This window comes from Rhinatrema bivittatum, chromosome 1 (genome assembly GCF_901001135.1).
Source record: "Rhinatrema bivittatum chromosome 1, aRhiBiv1.1, whole genome shotgun sequence".
Taxonomy (NCBI): Eukaryota; Metazoa; Chordata; class Amphibia; order Gymnophiona; family Rhinatrematidae; genus Rhinatrema; species Rhinatrema bivittatum.
This window is the reverse complement of record NC_042615.1, coordinates 106,829,378-106,854,337: the sequence shown is the minus strand read 5'-3', so window position 1 is coordinate 106,854,337 and position 24,960 is coordinate 106,829,378.

The following is a 24,960-nucleotide window of genomic DNA, read 5'->3' as shown; positions in this document are numbered from 1 at the left end:
TCTCTGCAGCACAGCAGGAAAATATATATTACCAATGATAAAACATAGCCCTTGCCTTGTCTTCTGTTCGTCTGCTGCTGTAAATCTGTCATAAGTCTGTTTGTTTTTTGTTTTATTTTCTTTTCTGTGATTTGTTCTCCTTCCAGCACAGAGAGCGTATCTGTAATTGCATCTAATTATCAAGGGTGGGGGTTGCAGAGGGAAGAGGGGTGAGGGGTGAGGGATCGACTGAATCAGCAAATCCTGTTCTGAAGAGAGAGAGGGCAAGACCAGCAAGCAAGGCATTTTAGCCAGAGGTCTCACACTCTTGCACTTTCCTGCAGCAATCCAGCCAGAGGAGGTCTCATTCTCTTGTACTCTCCAGCAGCACTCTAGCCAGAAGAGGCCTCACTCTCTTGTGCTCTCCTGCAGCATTCTAGCCAAAGGAGGTCTCATTCTTGCACTTTTCAGCTTCTAGGTATGCTTGGTAAGTAGGGAGCCAGATGAATATTTAGTAGAGTGGAGTGTTCATTGCCAGTGATAGCCCAAAACTTGAGGGGACCATGGCTGCTTTGCCACCCATTTCTGACCCCTATGTGTTTATTAAATTTCAACTAAATGAAATGTAATGTTGTGAACATAAAACAAAACAGAAAAACAAAACAAAATTTTTTTTGTTTGCAAATCCCTAAAAATACTTTGCATTCCTGCTTTATTGTTTGCTTTATATATTTTTTTCTCTGATTTTCTTTCTTCTTCATCATTTTGTTTTATTTTTGTAACCCTAACTAGGGTTACTAATGTTCTTCACTGGATTCTAAAGCTTTCTCAAAGGTTCCTGCTGTCCAGGTTTCAATCAAAGTTTAGGGAGTTCTGTATAAAGAGCAGAACTCTTGCCCTCTGTAAGTATCCTCTATAACAGTAGTTCTCAAACCTGTCCTGGGACCCCCCCCCCCCCCCCAGCCAGTCAGGTTTTCAGGATATCCACAATGAATATGCATGAGAGAAAATTTGCATACACTGCCTCCATAACATGCAAATTTTCTCTCATGCATATTCATTGTGGATATCCTGAAAACCCGACTGGCTGGGGGGGGTCCCCAGGACAGGGTTGAGAACCACTGCTCTATAAGGAGGGGTACTAAGGGGTATGAGATCATGCTTGTTGCAGAACTCATACGGACTTCAGGGGTTGTGTGCTTTACAATTATCTTTCCTGTCTGGGGAGGGAGTGCATAGGGCAATATGAGTGTGCTGCTGTAAAGGATGAGATAAGGAAGGAGGTACATTCTCTCCATATGAAGATTGGTAAGGTGTGTGAAAATTTATATAAATTGCCCTCCAGGCAATTGTTTTCTGGAGTCCCTGGAATATAAAGGGTTCTTGAGCCATCCATGCATGTTGCAGCAAGGAACAGAAGACATTCCAAGTTGCAGTTTAGGGTTGTGAGGCCTATCGGTGTAAGAAACCCATCAAGCAAAAGGGTGACATTATTCCTGTGAATGTTCCAGCAGAGTAAACTATATATTAAACTATATATTAAATATGCTGCCCTGAAGGCTTTGGGGCTGAAGGTAATTATTATGAGTGGGTTCTTTCCTACTCAATGAAGATTGGAAAATTGCTGAAGGAAGTGTTTACAGTTGAACAATGTTCAGTCAAGCATTACACGTTTCACCTGATTGTTTAAACATGGAATAAACATTTTTCTTTGGAACCAATCTTTGGTGTGGACAATGGACTTAGTTGAAGTCGTGCACGTCTTCCCCTCAGCCTTCCAGATTAATTTCTGGTCTCCAAGTAGCAATCCCTGGTGGACCCTGACTGATCCCAGGGTTGCCACAGAGAAACACCACACCCCTGCAGTCCCCAAAGGTGACTCTCGGAAAAAGGGGTTACCTTTCTTTCTCTTTTTCCCCTTCCTTTACAGTGATGACTTCCCTTCCTTTTATTTTCTGTAATTGCTGATTTCCCTTCTTTTATCCTGATATTTTTCAAGCAGTGTTCTGTCCTTACCACTTTATGTTTTCTTTTCAAATCTCCCTCTGTCCTCCCTCTACAGACACCCTCTTTTCCTCAATGCCACACTCCGAATCCCCTTCCCCATCTCCTTGATCTCTTACTAAGCTTTCTTCTACTATCAATGATCCTTCTTCTCTTCCTTCCTGCCTCCTTCCCTTTTCCTCTACCTTCTGCAACTTCCTTTTCTTAAGTCTAGCTCTGTTTTCACTTTGGTCCATCTGGGGAAAACATTGATACATTTGCACCTAGGACTCAAAAAGAGTGAGGACTTGGATAAAGTGCAGGATTGGAATATGATTCTAGGTGGAGCATTTTATATTGGCTGAAGAAAACAGATAGGGAAAACGGAAAACAAATCAAATAAACAAACAACAATCAGATATGCTTATTAGCTAATTTTAATCGTTTCCATATCCCTTCTCCTAAAAACCTTATGAACTAAACTTTAGAAAAAAACTCAGTCACATAATGAACGGTGGAAAAGGGAATCAAACTGGAGTCTCCAGATTTATAGATCTTAACTCTAACCATCACACTACATTACTAGCCTCATCCGAAGAACTACCTTTAAATTTTTTTTTTAATATCATGTCTGTAATGTCTAGTTTAATCTTTCATGGGTAACATTTTACAAGTGGAAAATCATTATTAATTCCTTTGGTATTCATTGTGATCACATTAATCATGATGAACTTGTTTTATATTAATGAAACTATAATTAGGGTTGCCAGATGGCACAGGGTCATTAGGGACAGGTGAGCAAGTCTTGTTATTTTTTTTTTTAATTCTCTACCTAATGAATTCTGAAACAATATTTGTAGCTCTAATTCACATAGAAACCAACTAATTTTTTCACAACTACTTTTTAAGGTCATTAAAAGGCACAGTTACCTAATTTGTAGTGTGTATAAAATCAAATTTGCATGTTATGAAAAAGGTGACCTCATCCACTGGGGAACCTAAGCTAGTGGTAGTAACTTATATATTTAAAGAAGACATTATCTGTGTTCCATACTTCCTGTCTCTATCTTTCTTCCTCTTTGAAACTTTGTCATATTTTGATGGGATCAGTTATCACATATTCCCCTCCAGTAACTAATGGCTTGCTTTGTACTTTTTTCTTTTCCCAGGATCCCATGTCACAAGACAGAAAAATCAACTACAAAAAATTCAGTAAAACACAGGTAAATTTTCAAAGGAGTTTCACATGTAAAAATAGCATATTCGCACCTAAGTAGCAAGTACTCATGGTCTTAATTGTGATGGGTAATCTGAGACCAGGTTAACTTTGATGTATTAAAAGAGTTAAGTTCATATGTTGAATGATTGAAATTGTTTGTGCAGTTGTTGCGGTGGGAGTTGGAGGTTGTGAGTGAGGTGCTACCTAAGTCTGTGGTAGGATAGCCCGATCACTGACCATGGAAGCTTGTTCATCTACTCTTAGGATGTGGCATGGGGGACTTGATGCATGCAGTGGTCTGCAGAATTAGCCACGGAAGCAGCGGTAGCTGAAGGTGATGTTCCTCTGGGCCTCGAAGTAGCTGTCAAGGTAAGTTGCCCTGAGGCAGAAAGGCCTTTGCTTTCGGTTGTTGATTTTTTATATTGGGCTTAGGTTGAGTTCATTTCTAAATGTACAATAAACTGCAGGGCTCTGAAGCTCGCACCTTCCTGTGGTCAGCTCTGCTGCCGAGCATGGATGTGAGGGCTTCCCTCCCCAAGCTCAGAAATCTGCCCAGCCCTCTTTGTCATTTGAAAGATCGAATGTAGCTCTTGTTCTGAAAAGTTTGAAGACCCCTGGCTTAAAGTTATAAAGAAAGTAAGGTTATCTGTATGTCGAAATTAAAAAAAACAAAACAAAACAACAACATGATTTTGGATACATGATCCAACACTCTACCTATATTCTGGATACTTCCCATCAAGCAGGTTTAAACAAATCACTTTCTGAGCCTAGATATAGATCATTCAATAAAATAAGGGAATAAATAACAATTCCCTAATTTTATTGGGCTCCCCCAATTCTATTAGATCATTTTTAACTGACCTTGGATCACAATCCTTTTAAGGCACACAAAAAAAGAGAAACGCATGGCTTGCTGGTGAAGTCTGCAAATTTGTGACCTGACCTAGATCTAGTTTTCTTTTTTTCAGGATGAAACAATGGAAGTTCTATAATGTGTGAAAAAGCTGGCATTTTTCTTGCACAGTGCTGGTATACAACTGTCATGGGTTTTGTAATTGCCATCAAAAGGACAAGAAAATCCTGTTTGGAAAAATGCTTAACTGAGCACTATATAAAAACAGTTGGTATACACTTTAATTGTATTTACTGCCTTTTTGTTTACCTTTGTGCTGTACTTTTATTATTCAAAGATTATGCTAGCAATGCATGTAAAGTGTGGGACAAATTGTATGTATGGAAAGAAGAAACTGTGAAGTGATGACAGCCATGTTCCATCTGGAATGCTTCCCCAACCATTAACACAGCAGTGTAAGATGCTCTTTTATCACATTGTAGGCAGTGCAGTTTATTAAGAGAAAACGAACCAAGTAACTGGGAAATAGTAGCATCTTTACTAGGCTAATAACTATTTTAAAGGGGAGCTTTCACTATTACTAGATTCTTCCTCAGGAATAGCATTGCTGAGAAAAGATCTTTAGCAGAGCTCAGGAATCCCAAAAGCTTTCATTTTAAAACATTCATTAGCTTAGTAAAGCTATCACGTTTACCAAATCACTCTTTTTTATGTTATCAGCCTGTCATAGTAGATTGGTTTGACATGACGACTTCTTCACAAATTCATGGTTTTTCCTTATGATCTTGTTACCCTGAAAAAGTTTGAAAAATATTTGATCATTTTATTCTTGTATTTTTCTGGGTATTGAAGTTAAGCTGACTGGTCTATTACTCCCTAAGAGGCAGATTTTATAAATTTGCATGAGCACGTACTTTTGTTCGCGCACCAGGCGCACCAGGCGCCTGGTGCGCGAACTGGATTTTAAAAGATATGCGCGTAACCACGCATATCTTATAAAATCCGGGGTCGGCGCGCGCTACCTGTTCCCTCCGAGGTCGCTCCAAAATCGGAGCGGCCTCAGAGGGAACTTTCTTTCCACCCCCCACACCTTCCCCTCCCTTCCCCTACCTAACCCACCCCCCTGGCCCTATCTAAACCCCCCCCCTACCTTTTGATGGCAGATTTACGCCAACATGTTATGGTTGAGACCTCCGGACCAGCCCTCGGGTCGGGATCACCCGACCCGAGGGCTGGTCCGGAGGTCTCAACCATGCCCCCAGGCTGGTGCCACGCCCCCAGCCCCGCCCCGAACCGCCCCCTGACCCCGGACATGCTCCCAGACACGCACCCTCCCCCGCCCCTTTTACGAAGCCCCGGGACTTCCGCGCGTCCTGGGGCTGTGCGCGTGCCGGCGGCCTATGCAAAATAGGCGTGCCGGCATGCGAGGGCTGCGCGCGTAAATCCGGCCGGATTTACGCACGCAGGGCATTTAAAATCCGGCCCCCAGTCTCCCTGTCCCCTCTTTTTAAAGATAGGTGCTTCATTTGTGATTTCCCTATACAGCCTCATCCATATTGCATACATTCAAAAGAAAATTGTCTATGGATATATGATAACTACCTTCCCCAGCTCTTTAGGTACTCTTTGAACTGTATATTGTAATCAGATCTGCAGATTTGAAAACATCTAAATTATCTCAATAGTAATTAACTTGTCATTTTCCTATTCTTTTCTTAAACAACTTGGCCCAGGAGACCCCTTTTTTCTTTCAGGTATTTTGGAACCATGGCTATGATCTTGGCACGATAACCTTTCTGGTTAATTTTCAAAGACCGGTGCGCTTAATAACCAGGAGATATGAGGGTGGCTGGGCTACGTGCACACCACAGGGCATTTTAAAGGCCAGTGGACACGCACGTATCTCTCAGTATGCGCAGAAGAGCTGGCAAAGCAAAAAGAGGTGGGCCGAAGCGAGATCTGGGTGGGGCGTGGGTGGGTCAGTACAGCGCCATTAGACACTGCCCTAGTGAAGTGCATGCCAGCAGCCGGCCAGCCCGCACAACCTACTGCTGCTTCAGAGAGCAGGTAAGTATGGAAAAAAACACTAGTTAGAGGGATTTTAGTGGTCAGAGAAGATAGGGGAAAAGGTAGGCTGTATAGATAAGGGTTTAACTCCGAGTCCGCTCCTTTATTTGAGCAGACTAGGAGGGAACTGGGGAAAGGCCCTATTGTATCGCTGCACGCATGTCACAAAATTGCCCCTCTTGCGTGTGTAAGTCGGCACTCATGGGCACATGCTTGCACTGATATAAAATTGGGCACACGTGCACACAGATAGCAGATTTTATATCATGCACACATCGACGTGCGCATGTTATAATATTCACAAATCTTTTAAAATTAACCTTTCTATTTTTAACTACTCAAGGATTTTTCTCATATTTTAATAGACCCTCCCTTCTTCTGTTTCTATTCTGATCATTAAGCACTAGCCCTGAGGCTGGGACTGTTCAATATCTTTGTGAGCAATATTGCAGAAGGAATAGAAGGTAAAGTTTGTCTTTTGTCTATTCGCAGATGATACTGCAAATAGACAAAAGATCTGCAAAAGAGTGGACACGTCTGAAGGAGCAGAGACAGTGAAAAGTGTTTTAAGAAGGTTTGAAGAGTGGTTGAAGATTATGCAGCTTGGATTCATTGCCAAGAAGTGCAGAGTCATGCATCTGGGGTGCAGTAATCCAAATGAGCTGTATATGAAAGGAGGTGAAAGACTAATATGCACAGACTATGAAAAGGACTGAGGCAATAGTGTCTGGTGAACTGAATGCAGCAAAACAATGTGACAAGGCTTTAGGTAAAGCCAGAAGAATGCTGGACTCTATAGAGAGAGAGGAATAAACAGCAAAAAATAAAGTGATAATGCCCTTCTACAAGTCCTTGGTGAGGCCTCATCTGGAGTATTGTGTTCAGTTCTGGAACCTGTATCTAAAAAAGCATAGAGACAGGATGGAGGCAGTTCAGAGAAGGGTGACCAAAATGGTATGTGGTCTGTATTGGAAGAGTTAGGAGGAGAAGCTGAAGGATTTAAATATGTATATCCTTAAAAAGAAGAGGTGCAGGGAAGATATAATACAGTCAATTCAGATACCTGAAAGGTTTTAATGATGCACAAAATTTGAAATGTTTCCGTTGGAAAGCATACAGTAGAGCGAGGGGTACTTGCCAGGTTCTTATGGCCTAGATTGGCCACTGTTGGAAACAAGATGCTGGGCTTGATGGACCCTTGGTCTGACCCAGTATGGCATGTTCTTATGTTCTTATGTTCTTAAATGAAATTCCAGGAGGAACAACTCTGAACCAATATCAAGAAATATTTCTTTATGGAGAAGGTGGTAGATACCTGGAATGCCTTTCCAGAAGTAGTTGGGAGCTTGGTCTAGGACAGCGGGGTAGATGAAACTCAGGGGTGGTAGGTAGGGTTGGGCCAGGAGGCTGCAAATGTATTTTATTTACTTCAGTTATCTAGCCACAAAATGGTGGATATATCCAATATTCAGCTAGGTTAGCCTACTTATTGTATATAGGCCTTAAGCCTGAGCTGTGTATTTCCTGACTTTGCTGGCAACATATTTCGCAACCATGTGCTTTGGCAAGCTCAGTACCGGAAGAAGCCAACACCCCAGAGACGATACCTGATTGGACTATAAAGTAACGTTCATGATTGGATATTAGAAGAAGATAACACACCCAGGATGCGCATCAATGTATTTCTATTGGACAATGCAAAAAGTTTAAAAACTCCAGCCCGAGGGCTCTGCACTTTGAGAAGCAAGCTGAATGCCAATTGTCACTGACCTGCGTCTCCAGAGAAACAACGACTTCCTCTTTCCTTGTTCCTCTTTCCTTGTTCCTCTTATCTGTATTGTCTATTAAATAAATTTGCCTTTTAGATCATAAAGCTGTCTGAAGGTGCTTTCCGAATTCCCGCCAAAAACATATTGGTGCCGTGACTCGGATGACCTAATGCGGGCATCGCGGATCAGCACACCTTCAGGAATATCTCATCGCCAGCATCGAAGAAAGTGAGGGTGCCATTGATCGGGAGTGGGGACCCACCCTGAAGCATCCAGAATCTACTTTGAGATTTTTGAGACCTGAGGCACTTCAGAAACCACGAAGAAAGCATTTGAGGAAGTAAGTTTTACTCTCAAAGAAAAGAAAAAAAAACTGTTTAGAAACTTTTATTCTTTCCTAGACCACAGCCCAGCGCGCACTGCTATCTGGTAGATCTAGTACAGTACCAATCAGTAAGTCCAAGCTGAATATTTCGACATACCACCTGGGGCTTTTGCCTGGAACCCCCGAGGGAACATGATACAGGGACGGAGTAGGAACTAGTCAGGTGGATCCCACACTGCACGAAAACGAAGAGAAAATTAAGCACGCAGAATAAGAAGCCTTCAGATCAAGCATTCCACGGGATACATACTTGGAGCTGTCTGGAAAGGTAAGTAAAACTTGTCTTATACGAGTGAGTCATAGGTTTTTCCGTTAGTGTGCTAATAAGTTCGAAAACAGGTGACGGATTTGATGCCGCATCTGGCCCTATCCCGGTTGTTTCGGCGGCAATGCACTGGAGCCCGAGTACAGTAGAAAACGGTAACCAGTCGAACGGAAAGGAGTAGATAGGTCTTCAGTACCTTGTCTGCAGGCTGTCTCTCCCTGCCCCGCTGTGAATACCTTCGCGTTTGAAGAAGTACAGCACACCGGAAGTGTGGATTCACGGTACGGTGAAAACTACAATTAAGGTAAGGTTGAACCACTCTTTCTCATAAGGGAGTGGCTACACGAAAATCATTTTTAAAATTATTATGTCGAAGTTTTGGTCTGCAATATTAAGAGGTCCCAAGATAGCAGTAGAGGTCTGTCCGTCATGTCCCCTTAATAAAGTTATCGCTCTACACGAGCTTAATGAGAAGTTGATTCGCAAATGCCACTCTAAGTGGGTTGCGTGGGCAAAGAGGGATGATTCCCTAGAATGGCCAGTAGGGGGCTCCTTTGACCCGTCCACGCTCATACAGCTGATGGCTTTCTTTAAGGACAAGTATAGCAAGCCAAGGGCAAAAGACAATAAGAGGCTAGCGGAACATTTACAGGTGTCCAGATGGTTCGCTATGACACGAGTATATTTAGAAGCTATTAATTGGGACAGAGAAGTGTCACCACCCCCATATAATTCACTATATGCTCGTGACTGTTTAGTGCCTGAAGAAACAGTGACTGCAGTGGGTAATTTACATTCAGATCCTGCTGCACTTTCAGAAAGGGAAGGAGAACCCCGAGTAAGCTCCACATTTCACACAAGCACGCCTCGACTCAGTACAGTTGAGATTGAAGATGACCCTTTTGAAGATGTTGTTCCTGCATTCGAGGAATACGGCACATGGCTAGTAGACCCAGTAGAAGACCCAGTAATTGCAGAAAATCCAGTAGAAGGCCCAGTAATTGTAGATATGCACAATTCAGCAGACACTGGAATGCCAGTAGATTCTGCACCGAGTACTATTCTTGTGCCAGAAGATTCATCACCCCCTCGTCCACCACCTCCTCCCACACCTCTTCCTTCGCCTCCTCCTTCACCTCCTCCTACACCGCCTCCCCCAGTATTATCACCACCTTCTGAGATTCCTGAACTGCCACCAGTTCCTGAACCTTTTGACCTGTCACCCACTCCCTGCCTCCGATCCATGCCTATTTTGATTGCAAATAGCGGTGAGGATACGGAAAGCAGTGAGGAAACTGAACTAGTCACTGTAACTTCAGCTGTCGCTGGTCCCCCAGTAGCCAAAATTGCCAAATTAGATTGTTCATTTTTTTATGTCACTATTTGGGTTGATTCATTTCATGGATGGACACTTGCCTTAAGCCCACAAATGAGAGTCTGTCCTCTAGAAGGATCCCTGACTGCAATTGCACTGAACACTGTTCGGAGCGCTGGAAGCCGTAACCATGCCTCCAAATGCATGACCAGATGCATGACTTTGGGCCAGGTAGCTTCACTACTGATATCGCAGTGGCATAATAAACAAAAGCAGTGTCAGCGTGAAATAAATGATCTGGTAAGACAATACAATGGTCTATTTCAAACCAGATTACACCAAGTAATGGGGCAAGCAGAACACACCTGGAAAGAGTGCCTTTCGTGGGCCCTTGTATTCCGTTACAGGAAACCTGAGTTTTTAGAGCGCATGTCCCCAGATAAAGTGAGTTCACACCTATCAGAGAAGGTATCTGCGTATGTAGGACCTTACATTGCCACTCTAGTGAAGCTTGGACAGGACACAGTGTGAACTCAATATGAAATACAATTTTAAATAGAACCACATTTAGGATGACCTCCTTATTCTGAGCCTTATTTTTATAGCTATTGCTTGCATTACTGCAGTATTCATTTTAGGTCAAAGAGGTTAAATTAGCATTTGTTCACATAAGACTAGTAAATCCTTACCAGTTTTCGCGTTGTCTGTCATGTAAACCGATGTGATGTGTATCTTATATAGGAACCTCCGGTATATAATTACCAAAATTTAATAAATATGTCTCTACAGACTTTGCCTGACTAATTACGTGCCTCCCTGCCTTCTGTAGTAGGGACAGCAGCCATGCACTGGGCTCAGATGCATGGTCAATCTTTATCAGATTGCAGAACTTTTGTAATGCCACCACAGACAAGTAACGCCTTAAAAGTAATAGGCTTGTGGACAGATATAACGGGTTGCTAGGCTTCCCATGTTAATATATTTACCAGTCTTATTGTTCAAGTTATTGAGATTTAGTTGCGTTATCATCTGCAAGTATATTTTTAGTATAAGCATTTTTAGTATAAGTAAGTTAATTCTCAAACGGTACCGTATAGCCTTAGGTTTTAAGTTTAAGTTTTTCAGTTTTAAATGTAAGTTCCTCTTTTCAATGTGAATGCATTTCTATTAAGGTGATCACCAAGCGCATGCGATATCTTTCTCTTACAACATGTTCTTTCCTTTCTGATATAAACTGTACGTTTGTGGTAAAAGAGGGATCAAGGGGGGAGCTGGACGCATCTCCCACCAAAATAAATCCCCTTTGCTCTCAACTTTACATGCTGATCTGTTATTACGTTAATGACTTCACATTCCTTTAATACTGAACTGGAGTACTGACAAGAACATATACTAGTGTTAAAATTTTGAATCTGAGCTGCTGAATTATGATTCTGAGAGGAGAATTATGAATTTGAAAAGACATTTTAGCTAAAGAGTTAAACTGTATCTTAGAGAAAAAAAAGGGGAAGTTAGTGTTGCAAACAGTCCCCTTGCGAGCACAGCTTATCTGTTCTGCCAGCACTGGCTGTGCGGTGAACGGAAGAAAAAAAAAAAGGGAGAAATAGTTTAAACGTAGCATATTTAAGTTATAATTATTAATTATTGGATATTTAATTACTTAATAGTTGAGTTCTAATTATTCTAATTATTTGGTATGACACATTGACTATAAGCTCAGAATATTATTTGTTGCAAACCTACATGCACAATATTTGCTAATTTGATATTTCAATTGTATGCTAGTATTTACTTTTCAGGTCTTCAAGGACTTCAAGGACCTTGAGTTTTATTTTCCTTTTTCTACCTTTTATACAGAATTCTGAACTTTTATTTTTCCAACATTTTTCAAACACAATTTTGATTTTTTGATCTACTCTTTTTGATACATTTTTGCTACGAATTTTGAGCTCATATTATATGTTATCTGTTGTCTGTCTAATGTTAAGAAGATAATAAAAGTATATTTGATGGATGGATGAGTGTGTGTCAGTCTAGTGTGACTTATGTTTAATGTAATGTCTGAAATATTCGTTATTTGTGGTTTATCTTACCGCAGATGACTTTCCTTTCAATGCTTAATTTGCCTTTATGCTGCTTTACCATATTAGGTATCTGAAACCATTAAAGAAGCACATATCCCCATTAGGCCGTGACGAATGAAAAGTTGATACACCTTACTGAAAGCTTGAAAACGACATTTATGGGACTTACTCCATTCTTCCCATCCCTTCTACGGAAGTCTCGCCCTAATCACAGAATTCATCCTTAACTCATCATTGAACTTTATTACTCTTGCTCGCTTATATTTTGCCTTCATGTTGTTGTACTTTACCTTAATGCAGTTCTCATGATTGTGTGATCATATTGCCCTGATCAGACTAGATCCATTCCCAATTATTGTCAGCTCTTTACACAAAGATCAACTGTTATGCATTATCCCACACTATGCTTTGTCAAATGTCAATGATAATTGATTGCCATACACACCAAGCCCGAATGCCACTCTGCAACTGCCATGATTTGGATATCTACATACATCTACATGCACCTACATGTTACACACCACATTAATTTAAAACACTAACGTTTTGCTGCTATTCCCAGTTCTCTCATGTTCATTATAGATACTCAGTCATCCCTAAGTCCCATAGATAACTGGTTTGAATTACCATTTATTATATGATTTCATTATTGCTTTCCACGTTATATTCATCTCCAGTTGCTACACTCTGCCCTTCCTAGTCCAGACTTGTTCAGATGTCTGCGAGCCAATGGCAGACCGGTGCAGTGTGCCACAGCATAGTTTGTCAGTTCAGCCTACACACCGTTCTTGGGCAGCTCATGTGAATAGGCTGCGCAGGCGGGCATGTCCTCTTCAATTCGAGTATATTTAGTAATTCTAAAGGTTTGATGTAGTTCCAAATGTTTATATAGTTATTCTTGGTAATTGAAGACAGAATTATGACATTCATTTGATTTCCCTATTCTTAAACACCACATTTAGAGAGTTTGTAGATACCATCCCATTGGTTACAGAGATTTCTTATCCCTCATCCATATGGATGTCTCCTTCGACATCCTATTCCTAATTTAGATTTGAAGCATTTGTTTATATTCTCATAGCGTTCAAATGCATGGTAGGCTAAGACATAATGCATTTGCCTTTGTTTCCGCCGCTTTGGAAGCACTTTTGCTTCTGCTATGCCTAAAATGCCAGGACTCAATATTGTGGTAGATTCTACATCTGAAGTACCAGCTCAAGTTACCGCAGTCAGACAACACCTAATGATGAGTATGATCGAATCTCCTCCTGAAACTGATGAGTGAATTTTCCTAAGGGATAAGGTTGTATTTCCACAGAATTTGGTTTAATTGATGGGAAACACAGTTTAAAGTGGCTTACATTTCTAAATGAGTTTGCAATGGTTAATTGTGAGAATGAATGAAGTTTGTTATTTTAATGGCCTGAGATACCACCTGCGAAGACAACAGAAAGCCTTTCATTGACTAGCAGCAATGTTACCTCCTCAGGCTGTTATGCTTAACGATGACGGGTAAGCACCAGGTAGCAAATCATTAGGATTGTGTACCATGGGCAACCTAAGACAGTGGCATTAACCCTGAGTAGAATGATGGATTATTGCTTCAACTATTCTAACCGTTCATTGACAATCAATAATCAATCATTGAGAGGAATAATTTGAAATATAGGTCACTGGTATGCTGCTAACAGGAACACACTACAGAAACTTGGATCAACTGGAAAAAGGCCAGAACGGAACCTGAAGAGTGAATGTGAGATTGAATGACAATAAAACAAAATACAGAATGTGTGAATGATTGAGAAATATGCAAGAAGAATGTTTCAACAACATAAAGAATATGTAAGCCATTTTTAACAGTCCAAAAGGTGGGTCATATTAAATTGATGCTATGACTGTTTCAATCCAGGAAATACAATCTCAGCCTTTCATTGGTGAATCGTTCCCAAACGATTCAAGGGGGGAAATGTATATAGGCCTTAAGCCTGAGCTGTGTATTTCCTGACTTTGCTGGCAACATATTTCGCAACCATGTGCTTTGGCAAGCTCAGTACCGGAAGAAGCCAACACCCCAGAGACGATACCTGATTGGACTATAAAGTAACGTTCATGATTGGATATTAGAAGAAGATAACACACCCAGGATGCGCATCAATGTATTTCTATTGGACAATGCAAAAAGTTTAAAAACTCCAGCCCGAGGGCTCTGCACTTTGAGAAGCAAGCTGAATGCCAATTGTCACTGACCTGCGTCTCCAGAGAAACAACGACTTCCTCTTTCCTTGTTCCTCTTATCTGTATTGTCTATTAAATAAATTTGCCTTTTAGATCATAAAGCTGTCTGAAGGTGCTTTCCGAATTCCCGCCAAAAACATTATCCAGCTATAATTTAGATAAGTAAGTGGCTGAATTTGCCACATATGTCATTTACAAAGATAACTTTTGAGTTATCCCTCTAAATGGATTTTTAATTTGGACCTCATAATCTACATAGAAAAAATAGTTGATATTTTATAAATCTGCCAATTCCAGTGTAGTTAATTCAATTCCTGATTAAAGAACCAATTGCTGATCACAAAAAAAGTTTATCTGATTGGTTGAAAAGATCACGTCTCAAAATATCTATTCACAAAATACAGTCTGGACATTTAAAAACAAGTCATTAAAAAAGAAGAATGTTTCTATTCTTAAAATGTGATGCCATTCAATATGAGAATTTAAACCTGCTGGTTCTAGCATGTTTACTTTAAAATTCCATGTATGCTCCTCCATACATAATTCCATGTCATGAGCCTCTCCTCCTTCATTTTTTCAATTCAATCAATGAGTAAAAAATGAAGATCCCCAGAAACTAAATTCTTTAAACAGTGTGTCACAATCAGTGCTTCTGTTCATGATTCAAGAACCAAAAGAAGCTGGTAAAAATCATTGGTGATTTTAAATTCAGATCTAAACATTTTGTGTAAGATTTGCTTGAGCAATATTATACACAGAAAATCATTTAAAAGACAAAAAAAAAGAGCTATTTATTTCCACCAACCAATTTTTTATTAACTTTAAATTCTACTCAGTCACAGGAAGAAGTTGAATTTACCTGTGTTCTATGTTATAGTCCTGTGTCTTCTAAGATCAGCAATAGTTTGTACAAATACTGGACACTTTGGGATTTGTATCCATCTTTTCAGAATTGTCAATCACAATTTGAATATACTCATGGACACAATTTGAAAGAAGTCTTGAGTCCATTACACATTTCGCATGCACAGTTTGATAGAAAGGGCATTACACATAAGCATTGTGGCCAGTACAAATGTGGTTACTGCAAACCTTGTGCATGATTTTACTACTTGTGTTTTCATTTTTTGTTATTTGATTATTTGCCCTATTCTAAAATACATATTCTAAAATATATGTTGGCAAGACAGGAAGGACATAGCAAATAGGGATGTGAATCGTTTTTTGACGATTTAAAATATCGTCCGATATATTTTAAATCATTAAAAATCGTTAGAGCCACGATACAATAACAATTCCCCCGATTTATCGTCAAAAAATCGTAAATCTGTGGAAGGGGGAGGGGAAGGGGGAGGGCGGGAAAACCGGCACACTAAAACACCCTAAAACCCACCCCCGACCCTTTCAAATAAATCCCCCACCCTCCCGAACCCCCCCAAAATGCCTTAAATTACCTGGGGGTCCAGCGGGGGTCCGGAACGACCTCCTGCAATTGAATCGTGTTGTCTTCAGCTGGCGCCATTTTGCGCCGCCATTTTGCAAAATGGCCGCGCAAAATGGCGCCGGCCATAGACAACACGATTCGATTGCAGGAGGTCATTCCAGACCCCCGCTGGACCCCCAGGTAATTTAAGGCATTTTGGGAGGGTTCGGGAGGGTGTGGGATTTATTTGAAAGGGTCGGGGTGGGTTTTAGGGTGTTTTAGTGTGCCGGTTCACGATTTTAACGATTTTCACGATAATTTAAACTTCCAAACGGCGACAATACGATTCCCTCCCCCTCCCATCCGAAATCGATCGTTAAGACGATCGATGACACGATTCACATCTCTAATAGCAAATGCATATTTTTTAAGATAAAAGCTGTTTATTGAACCAATGATAAGAAGCACCTATTGTGACACACTGTTTAAACAATTTAAACTGTCAGGTTTAAATTCTAATATTGAATGATATCTATTTTTAGAGATGTGAATCGGAACCGGAATCTGACCGGAATCGTCTGGCCCGATTGGGTTTTTGTTTATCAGCTGCGCTCGATCCGATAAACAAAAAACCCACCCCGACCCTTAAAAACTGACCCCTTAGCTTCCCCCACCCTCCCGACCCCCCAAAAAACATTTTAAAATTACCTGGTGGTCCAGTGGGGGCGCGGGGAGCGATCTCCCACTCTCAGGCCATCGACTGCGCTAATAAAAATGGCGCCGATGGGCCTTTGCCCTTACCATGTGACAGGGTATCTGTGCCATTGGCCGGCCCCTGTCACATGGTAGGAGCACTGGATGGCCGGCGCCATCTTTATTTGCTTCCATCCTTTTTATCTCCTCTTTGTATTGTTGTTGTGGTCTTGAATAATGTATCCCTTTTAAAGTTGATATAAAAAAGAAATTGAGTACCTAAATTCAGCTAAATTTATGTACTACGTTTTCATGTGAAAATTCACTTAAATTTAGGAGTCTTAAAACTGAAGACCTTAAATTTAGATCTTATAGTCATTTGCCTAGATTTATGATCCAAATTTAAATGCCTAATGCAGAAAATCAATGCTAAGTATCTAACCTTTTTCCCCACCCCACCCACTTTTATAGGCTCTAAATTTAGGGGCCTAGTTTCACTATGCCCTCAAACGTAGTTAATTTTTAAAAAGAGACAGTTTAAGAACCTATTTCCCAAAGTTAGTCACCTAAACTCTTTGAAAATTGACCTTTCAATTCTCTAAATGAAAATACCAGAAGTTTAAAAAATGAGATTGGAGAGTTAGAGTATATGTCATTAAATGAAGGCACAGACAGTAGTAATGACAGAACATTTCTGATAGGTGAGTAACATTTTATTCAACATAGCCAATTATATTGAATTTATTTGGTAATCTTAATTGCAGTATAATTATAATGAATATATTTAATTTATATTCATTTTATAGTGAATACTTTAATTCAATAATAATGTGCTGATTGCAGAGACATAGGGCCTCATTTTCCAATATTGCATTGGTAACACATTAGGGGGCGTTACCAATGCAAATGAGGCTTCTTTCGTGCAGTGGGGAAACATCATGTGTGGTGATGTTTTCACCATTCACGATGTTTTCCCAGTGTGCGATGATTCTTTGGGTGTTTCATCGCAGTGCACGATATTTGCCGGTTTTTGCAATTGAATCATCGCAGGCCATGATAGTTCCGGACAGCCTATTTCAGGCTCCAGGGGGGGGGGGAGGGAGAGAGAGAGAGAGAGAGAGAGAGAGAGAGAGAGAGAGAGAGAGAGAGAGAGAGAGAGAGCGAGCACCTTACCATAGTGCCTATGCCCTAGACAGGTATTTTAATCCCTATGGGAGGGCCACCTACTAACTCGGGGTGGGGATTAGGTATGAACGTAGGGGGTTGGGGGCCACTTTCGCATTCCACATGAGACCTACGGAAAGAACAGTGGTCTCTAGTGAAGATTTGCTGGCCGTCGGAGTGAGGAAACTCACTCCAAGAAGAGATTTGGGCTACATTCTCTCCACCTAGCTTGTTGTTGCCCAGGTAGAGTGTCCAGCAAGCTAGGTGGAGAGAACGTTGCCCAAATCTCCTCTTGGAGTGAGTTTCCTCACTCCGACGGCCAGCAAATCTTCACTAGAGACCACTGTTCTTTTCGTAGGTCTCATGTGGAATGCGAAAGTGGCCCCCAACCCCCGACGCTCATACCTAATCCCCACCCCGAGTTAGTAGGTGGCCCTCCCATAGGGATTAAAATACCTGTCTAGGGCATAGGCACTATGGTAAGGTGCTCTCTCTCTCTCTCTCTCTCTCTCTCTCTCTCTCTCTCTCTCTCTCTCTCTCTCTCTCTCTCTCTCTCTCTCTCTCTCTCTCTCCCCCCCCCCCAATGGTTGTATGCAGGAAATACAACAGGTCTGGCATCTATCACATAGTCTGATAATGTTATTGCAATTTGCACTAACTACTAACTTAGCTCTTTGCACAGGTAATTAGTGCAAATTGCAATAAACTGAATATTTGCATAAGCCATACCCCTTTTTCTATCGCATGCGGTACTTACCGCATTTTGATAAATCTAGGCCTGAATTATCTATCCTGGCTTCTGTGGAAATGTTGCCAGTAAAGGTCCAACAGTTGGCATTGGGAATTTTATATATTCCGCCAGGTTATACTACAAGTCAACCTAATGCACTAGTTGAATCTATGATAGTAATGTCTTTGAGATATAGCAAATTACTCATTGTAGGTTGCTGACATTTCTCTGCAATGAATATTGCACATCTAGTGCAGTTAGTAAACAAATCTACACATGATACTGGATGTGGTGTTCTGCAGCAGTTGTTCAATTAAACAAGTTTTCACATCTCTCATGGAGGAAGTGTTGTGGACTGAAAACAGCCCAATTTCACCTACAGTATCAGCATAGAGCTGATAGTGAAATTGTTCCAGTTAGAAGGATAAAGTAATCCCCGATTGACAAAGAATATTTGAACATAATTGGTTGGAAACAATTGTCAACATTGGTGAAACACTTATGGCTTATGATAGAATGGTAGACTTATGGAGTTTATCATTATGAGAGATCCATTACTCTCTAGCTCCTCCATGAGAGATCTGGGTTAGTGAGAAGCATAGGCCAGCTCCATATAAGGTTTTCTAAGGAGGTTTTGGACCATCAAACAACAATAAAACCTTGTTACAAGAATACCAGGAATTATGTTGTAAGTTGAAGATTAAATTTCAACTTGCAATTTATAAACCTTCTTTGTTGTTGCAATTGTGAAGTTTTTGACTAAGGATCAGGTAGCCAGATTGGATTGTTTGCCTTCTTGTGAAGAAATTGTTGACTATTTAGTTAGTAAACAAGTTAACATCCAAAATGTGGTTGCTCTATCTGTTATACCTCACCAGGATTTTAAAAGGGGTCTTCTATTGAAACATCAGAAAGCTAGACTCGATTTGATCCTATTTCACTGAGAGAGGTTAACAATATTATCTCAAGCCTAAGGTCTACTGTTTCATCTTTAGATACATGCCCTTTTACCTTGGAAAAAGCTATAAAAGGTAAGTCATATACATTGGTGTATCAGGCAGTTAATAGATCCTTAATAGAGGGGTATGTTCCTAGATCATTAAAAAATGTCACTGTTAGAAGACATATGTAAACCAGATGCTGGTGTTGGCAATTACCATCCTATCTAGTTTGCAACCCTTGCTAAGAACCTTAAGAGTTCTAATGCAGTTTGAAGAGTATCTGAAGAAAAATAATATACTGGATCAGCAGTTTGGTTTTAGAAAAGCAGACAATACAGAGTTGCTTTATCTTTCACTGTTTGACTCTTTATTAGGTTGCCTGGACCGTATTGAGACAGGAATTCTAGTGCAGCCTGATGTTTCTGCAGCTTTTGTCAGTGTTAGATATGACATTTTGATTTCAAGGTTGCAGACTATTGGAGAAAGGGGGCAGATACTGTCCTTATTTGCATCTTTTCTTTGTGACTGTGAGTAGAGATTACAATTAGGGGCAGATTTTTCATTATGGAAACCACTGGAAGTAGGTGTTCCACGAGGGTCGGCATTTTCCTATGTGTTATTTAATTTATACTTAGCCCCTTTAGCTATTAACTGTAAGGTCATTGATTATATCACATTATATTTAGACCAATGATGTCCAACTTTTTATTCCAAATGTAACATCGGGAGTGCTGCCCACTGTCCAGTTTTATGAATGTATGACACGTGCAGTCTTGGCTGGCAGAAAATGGTCTTTTACTTAATATTAAAAAAAAAAGATATTGTGGATTGTAGAAAGTCAGCACAGAACTACAAATAGCATCGTAGAAAACAGTGAAGATTTTATTTGATTTGGAGTGATGACGGGAACACACAGATACAATTTGTACATTGTATTCTTGACTTAGCTTGATAGCAGCTAAGTAGAGTGCATCAAACTAGGTTGAGAGCACATGGTACAAATCTCATCTTTGTGTACCTTTTATCACCCCAAATAACAAAATCTTTACTGATGCCTATTGTCCTGTTCGTACCTCTGACTGTGCATGTAAAACTGTCCCCCAAATCCTAGGGCACCACCAAAACCTCACCCCGAGTTCAGAATGACCCCTCTTACAGTGGTATAAAAAGTTGCCTAATACATGTGCTCCCCAGAGTCTCTCTCTCTCTCCATGATTTGTGACAAATATTGCAAATCCCGGTTCAGGCTCGATGCACAGCCATCACAGTCATAATGCCAGGAAAAAATCTGTAGTCATTTCTGTCATTAAATCCTGCAATAGTATGTATTACCTTATCATTACAATGTTAAGCACTCTTCATTTTCATAAACTCCTCCCACGTGACTAAATTTTTAAAATTTGCATATGCATCTTGCGATGCGTTATTTATTGCATGTGTTATGGTGTTATCATGGGTGTTAGGGCCCTATCACCCATGATAATGTCCTAGCACAATTTGATAAATGACCTTGTAAATTTGGCAACACAATAATAAGGGAGAATTCCAATTTATCTAATATTCACTGTGTGATTATCTCCTCAGCATATGCTATGGAGGTCAAGTTTCTAGATGCCATAAATAACTGCTTCTTAAAGGATTTACATTTGATCTAGTTATCAGTGGAATGCAGCACCTGGAATACGCATAATGATAGTAGTGCTATTTGGCAATATTTATCACTATGCAATCAAATTTAAAAAAATCACTGGAGAGAGAATGATAAATAATACAACTAAAGAAGCATTTAACTTTGAAAAGGGAGCCTATGATAAAATGATGACATAAGTAAAAAAGTAAAAGGAACAGTTATGAGAACAATATGTGTTTGAGGTATGAAGATTATTTTAAAATACCATCTTGAATCTCAAATAAAATGTATTCTACAAGTTAAAAACTGTAGAAAGGAGACCAAACATTTGACCATATGTCTAAATAGTGCTGTAAAATAGTTATTAGAATAGCAACCTGTAAAGCAGCATTGTTCAAACCAGTTATCAAGCTCTCCTAAACAATTTTCAAAAAATTCATGAATTTGCATGAGATATATTTGCATGCATTAATGGTAGTGCATACAAATATATATCACACACACTGCATTTTTTAGGGATATTTTGACTGGTTAAGGGGACTGGGGTCTGAGGACTGGTTTGAGTACCATTGCTTTAAAAAATGGAAAACACATTTTAGCTATTAAGAACACAGGAAAATTAAATGTGAAACATTAAAAATGCAAGCCAGGGAAATATTTGAGTAGAAGCTTACCAAAATGGTAAAAATTAATAATACAACTTTTTTCAAGTACATCAAAAGCAAGAAGGCTGGAAGGAAGTCAGTTATATTATTAAATGGTCATTCAGTTATAGGAATGTGCAAGGAAGATAAGGCCATTGCAGAAAACTAAATGGATTTTTTGTTTCATTCTTTACTGCAGACAATGTTGAAGAAAGACTAATTTTCAGAATTATTCTTTGTAGGAGATGACTCAGAAGAACTGATGTAAAACAGGAAGAGGTACCAAAGCAAACTTACAAACCAAATAATAGCACATCATTGGGACCAGATGTCATTTACCCCAGATTTCAGAAGGAACTCAATTATGAAATTGCAAATCTGCTACTCATTTTCTGTAATTAATCAATTTAATCTGTCACTGTCCCTGAAATCTGGAGAGTAGCCAATAAAATAGCTGTTAACTTTCTCCCATTATCTAGTTTTAAAGCTGTGCAATCTCCCTTTAAAGGTTGGTGCCAGCACCCTGGTTCCACTCTGGTTAAAGTGGAGTCCATCCCATTGGAATAGGCTATCCCTTCGCCAGAATATATCCCAGTTCTTAGCAAACTTAAAACCCTCTTCCCTGCACATCATCTCACCCACATATTGAGACTTTGGAGATCGGCCTGCCTCTAGGCCTGCATGGAGAACAGGAAACATTTCTGGGAATGTAACCCTGGAGCTTCTGGTTTCAATGTCCTAGCTAAGAGCCTAAATTTAGCTTCCACAACCTCTCCTGTACCTTCCTATGTCATTGGTAACCACATGTACCACATCAGCTGGCTCCTCCCCACCACTCTCTAAAAAAATATCTAGGTGTCATATGAGATCTGCTCCCTTCACAACAGGTTGGCAAGTTACTAAGGAATCCTTACACCCACCAGCCACTCAGCTATCTACATTCCTCCTGAGCTCACAGACCTGGAAACACATTCTCAGTGCGAGAGGATAAAGCATCACCTGCAGGGCAGGTCCTAGCTATTGGGCCGATACAGTAAAATGCGGGGGAGAGCCAGCGCTTCGAGGCAAGCGCCCACTCTCCCGACGCACGCTCAGGCCACTCTCCTGGGTGTACGATCGAGTATTCAAACGAGGGCCCATGGTAATAAGGAGGCGCTAGGGACACTAGTGCGTCCCTAGCACCTCCTTATTGACAGAAGCGGCGGCTGTCAGCGGGTTTGACAGTCCACGCTTAATTTTGCCGGCATCTGTTCTTGAACCCACTGACAGCCAGGGGTTCGGAAAACAGACGCCAGCAAAATTGAGCGCCCGTCTTCCAACCCGCGAGCCGTGGGCTGATTTTTTTTTTTTTTTACGATTTTTAATTTTTTTTTAGTTTTGGGGCCTCCGACTTAATATCGCTATGATTTTTCCTTACACTCCAAAGTGATGGTATCCTGCCAGGTGCCCTGGCATCTCCAAAGCAGCACAAGGGCTGTTTGAGTGGAGTTGGGAGTGCTCTACTATGTCCCTGAAGGTCTCCTCTATATACCTCTCTGTCAGCCTTAGTTCCTCCAGATATGACACTTTGACCTCCAGAGACTGGACTCATTCTGTGAGAGCAAGGAAATCTTTGCACCAGATGCATGCATAAAACCTTCCCTGTCTACTGAATATGGATCTCAGTATTTTTTACTGTGTGATTAATTTTTTAAATGTCAGAACATTTTAGATCATGTGATTTTTTTAACCAATGAGATAAGCTTTGGTTCTTTAATTATGAACGTTTGTATATACACAGGATAGCTTCCAAATAACTGCTGAACTTCTGTCTGCATCTTAATTTGATTGAGTTGGTAAAGTTGATGATGATTCTTCCAGGAACAAGAAATCTTTATTAAGATCAGATCCATCCAAATGTCAGGTATTTGCAGATTTTTTTATTAGCAAGTTTCTAAGTGATTTACCAACATTGAAACAGGTGCAGCTGAAGCAGGATACTTTTCCCCTATTTCTACAGCTAAAATCACATGGATCATTAATAAATTGAATAATTCTGGATGCCTGTTTAGTCTCTGCTCTATGGCTCTATTTAAGGAACTCAAAGAAGACATTAGTCTGTTCATTACCCAAGCCATTATCCTCACCCCTTCCCACTCATCCGGTACCTTAAGTGGGCCTATTTCTTATGCCAGGATGTTAGAGCAATGCCATCCTGGCTGCTTCCAGTGTTACTCTGGTAATATAACACTGAAAGCATACATAGGGATGGTAACTTAAAAACTGGTTCCCTTGTGCACCTTTGTGTGCATACGTTGGCCCGCATCCAGGGATGCGACCATTTTATAACATAAACGCGCATATATGCACGTTATAAAATAGCCTGGCCGCACGTACAAATGTGTGCCAAATTTTAAGTGGGCAGGTGCAAATCCCACTTCTGCCATTTAATCGAGGATTTTAAAAGGGGCACAATTCAACGCTATTCCCAGCTTTACCAGTTCATCCTCAGTTTGCCTGGTCAAGAGATATGTCCTCCAAACCCCTCCAGTTTGCCTTCACTCCCCCAGTTAGCAACGACCCTTGAAACCTCACAGATCTGCTTAGTTTTCATTTTTAACGTAAACGTCATCCATAGCAGAAGTAAAGTTATGCAGCAGGGGACCTCTTGGTCTCTGGGTCACGTAAGTTTTTATGTGCACATCAAGGTTCATGCCCTGAAATGCCCATGCCCTACTCCTTTTTTAAAAAAAAATGTTTGAGATGTGCATGTGGAGGGAGACGCATGCTATATCTGCAGCTTTTAAAACCTGCTTGATGCGCAAGAGCCCGACTTATTCATGCATCCCTTAATTAATGCGCACACTGGGCTTTTAAAATTCACCTATATCAGAGTAAATTATTTCCAGAGTAATGCTGGATTGCACTTAATTGCATTTGCTTAGCAATCCTGGCATAAGAAATAGGCTCTATGAAGGTACCGGGTAGGCGGGAGAGCGTCAGATGCCAGTGAGGGGAAGGGCAGTAGATGGAATTTACTTTTTATATTTAGCAGGGATGGAGGGAAGGGAGAGGGCCAGGCCTGGTCTACAGTTAACTTTTAATTTAAACCAGATGAAGGGGTTGGGTCTGTGACAGTGGGTAGATGATACTTGGGGGGAAGGGCTAGGAGGCCCATGAAGCCAGCTCATTTACTTGCCGTATTTACTTCAGTAAGGAGAGCTAGTTACTTGGATATATTATGGGACAAGTTAACCAGCTAAATTTAGCTGAATAACTTGTCCACTACCTGGTCTACTGAATATGGACCTCACTATTTTTTACGGTATGATTAATTTTTTAAATGTCAGGATATTATGGATCATGTGATCCTTTTAACCAATGAGATAAGCTTTGGTTCTTTAATTATGAATGTTTGTAAATAAGAAGCTGTGTTACAGTTGAGAGTCTTAAAAAAAAAGAGCAAATACAGACAGTTATTCACAGAGGTCCATATTCAAAAGATATTATGATAGATAACTTAAAAGTTATCTGTCTAAATGGCAAAACCCGCATTTCCATTAGCTACCACCAGGGATACCAGACGTGCAATGACCCTG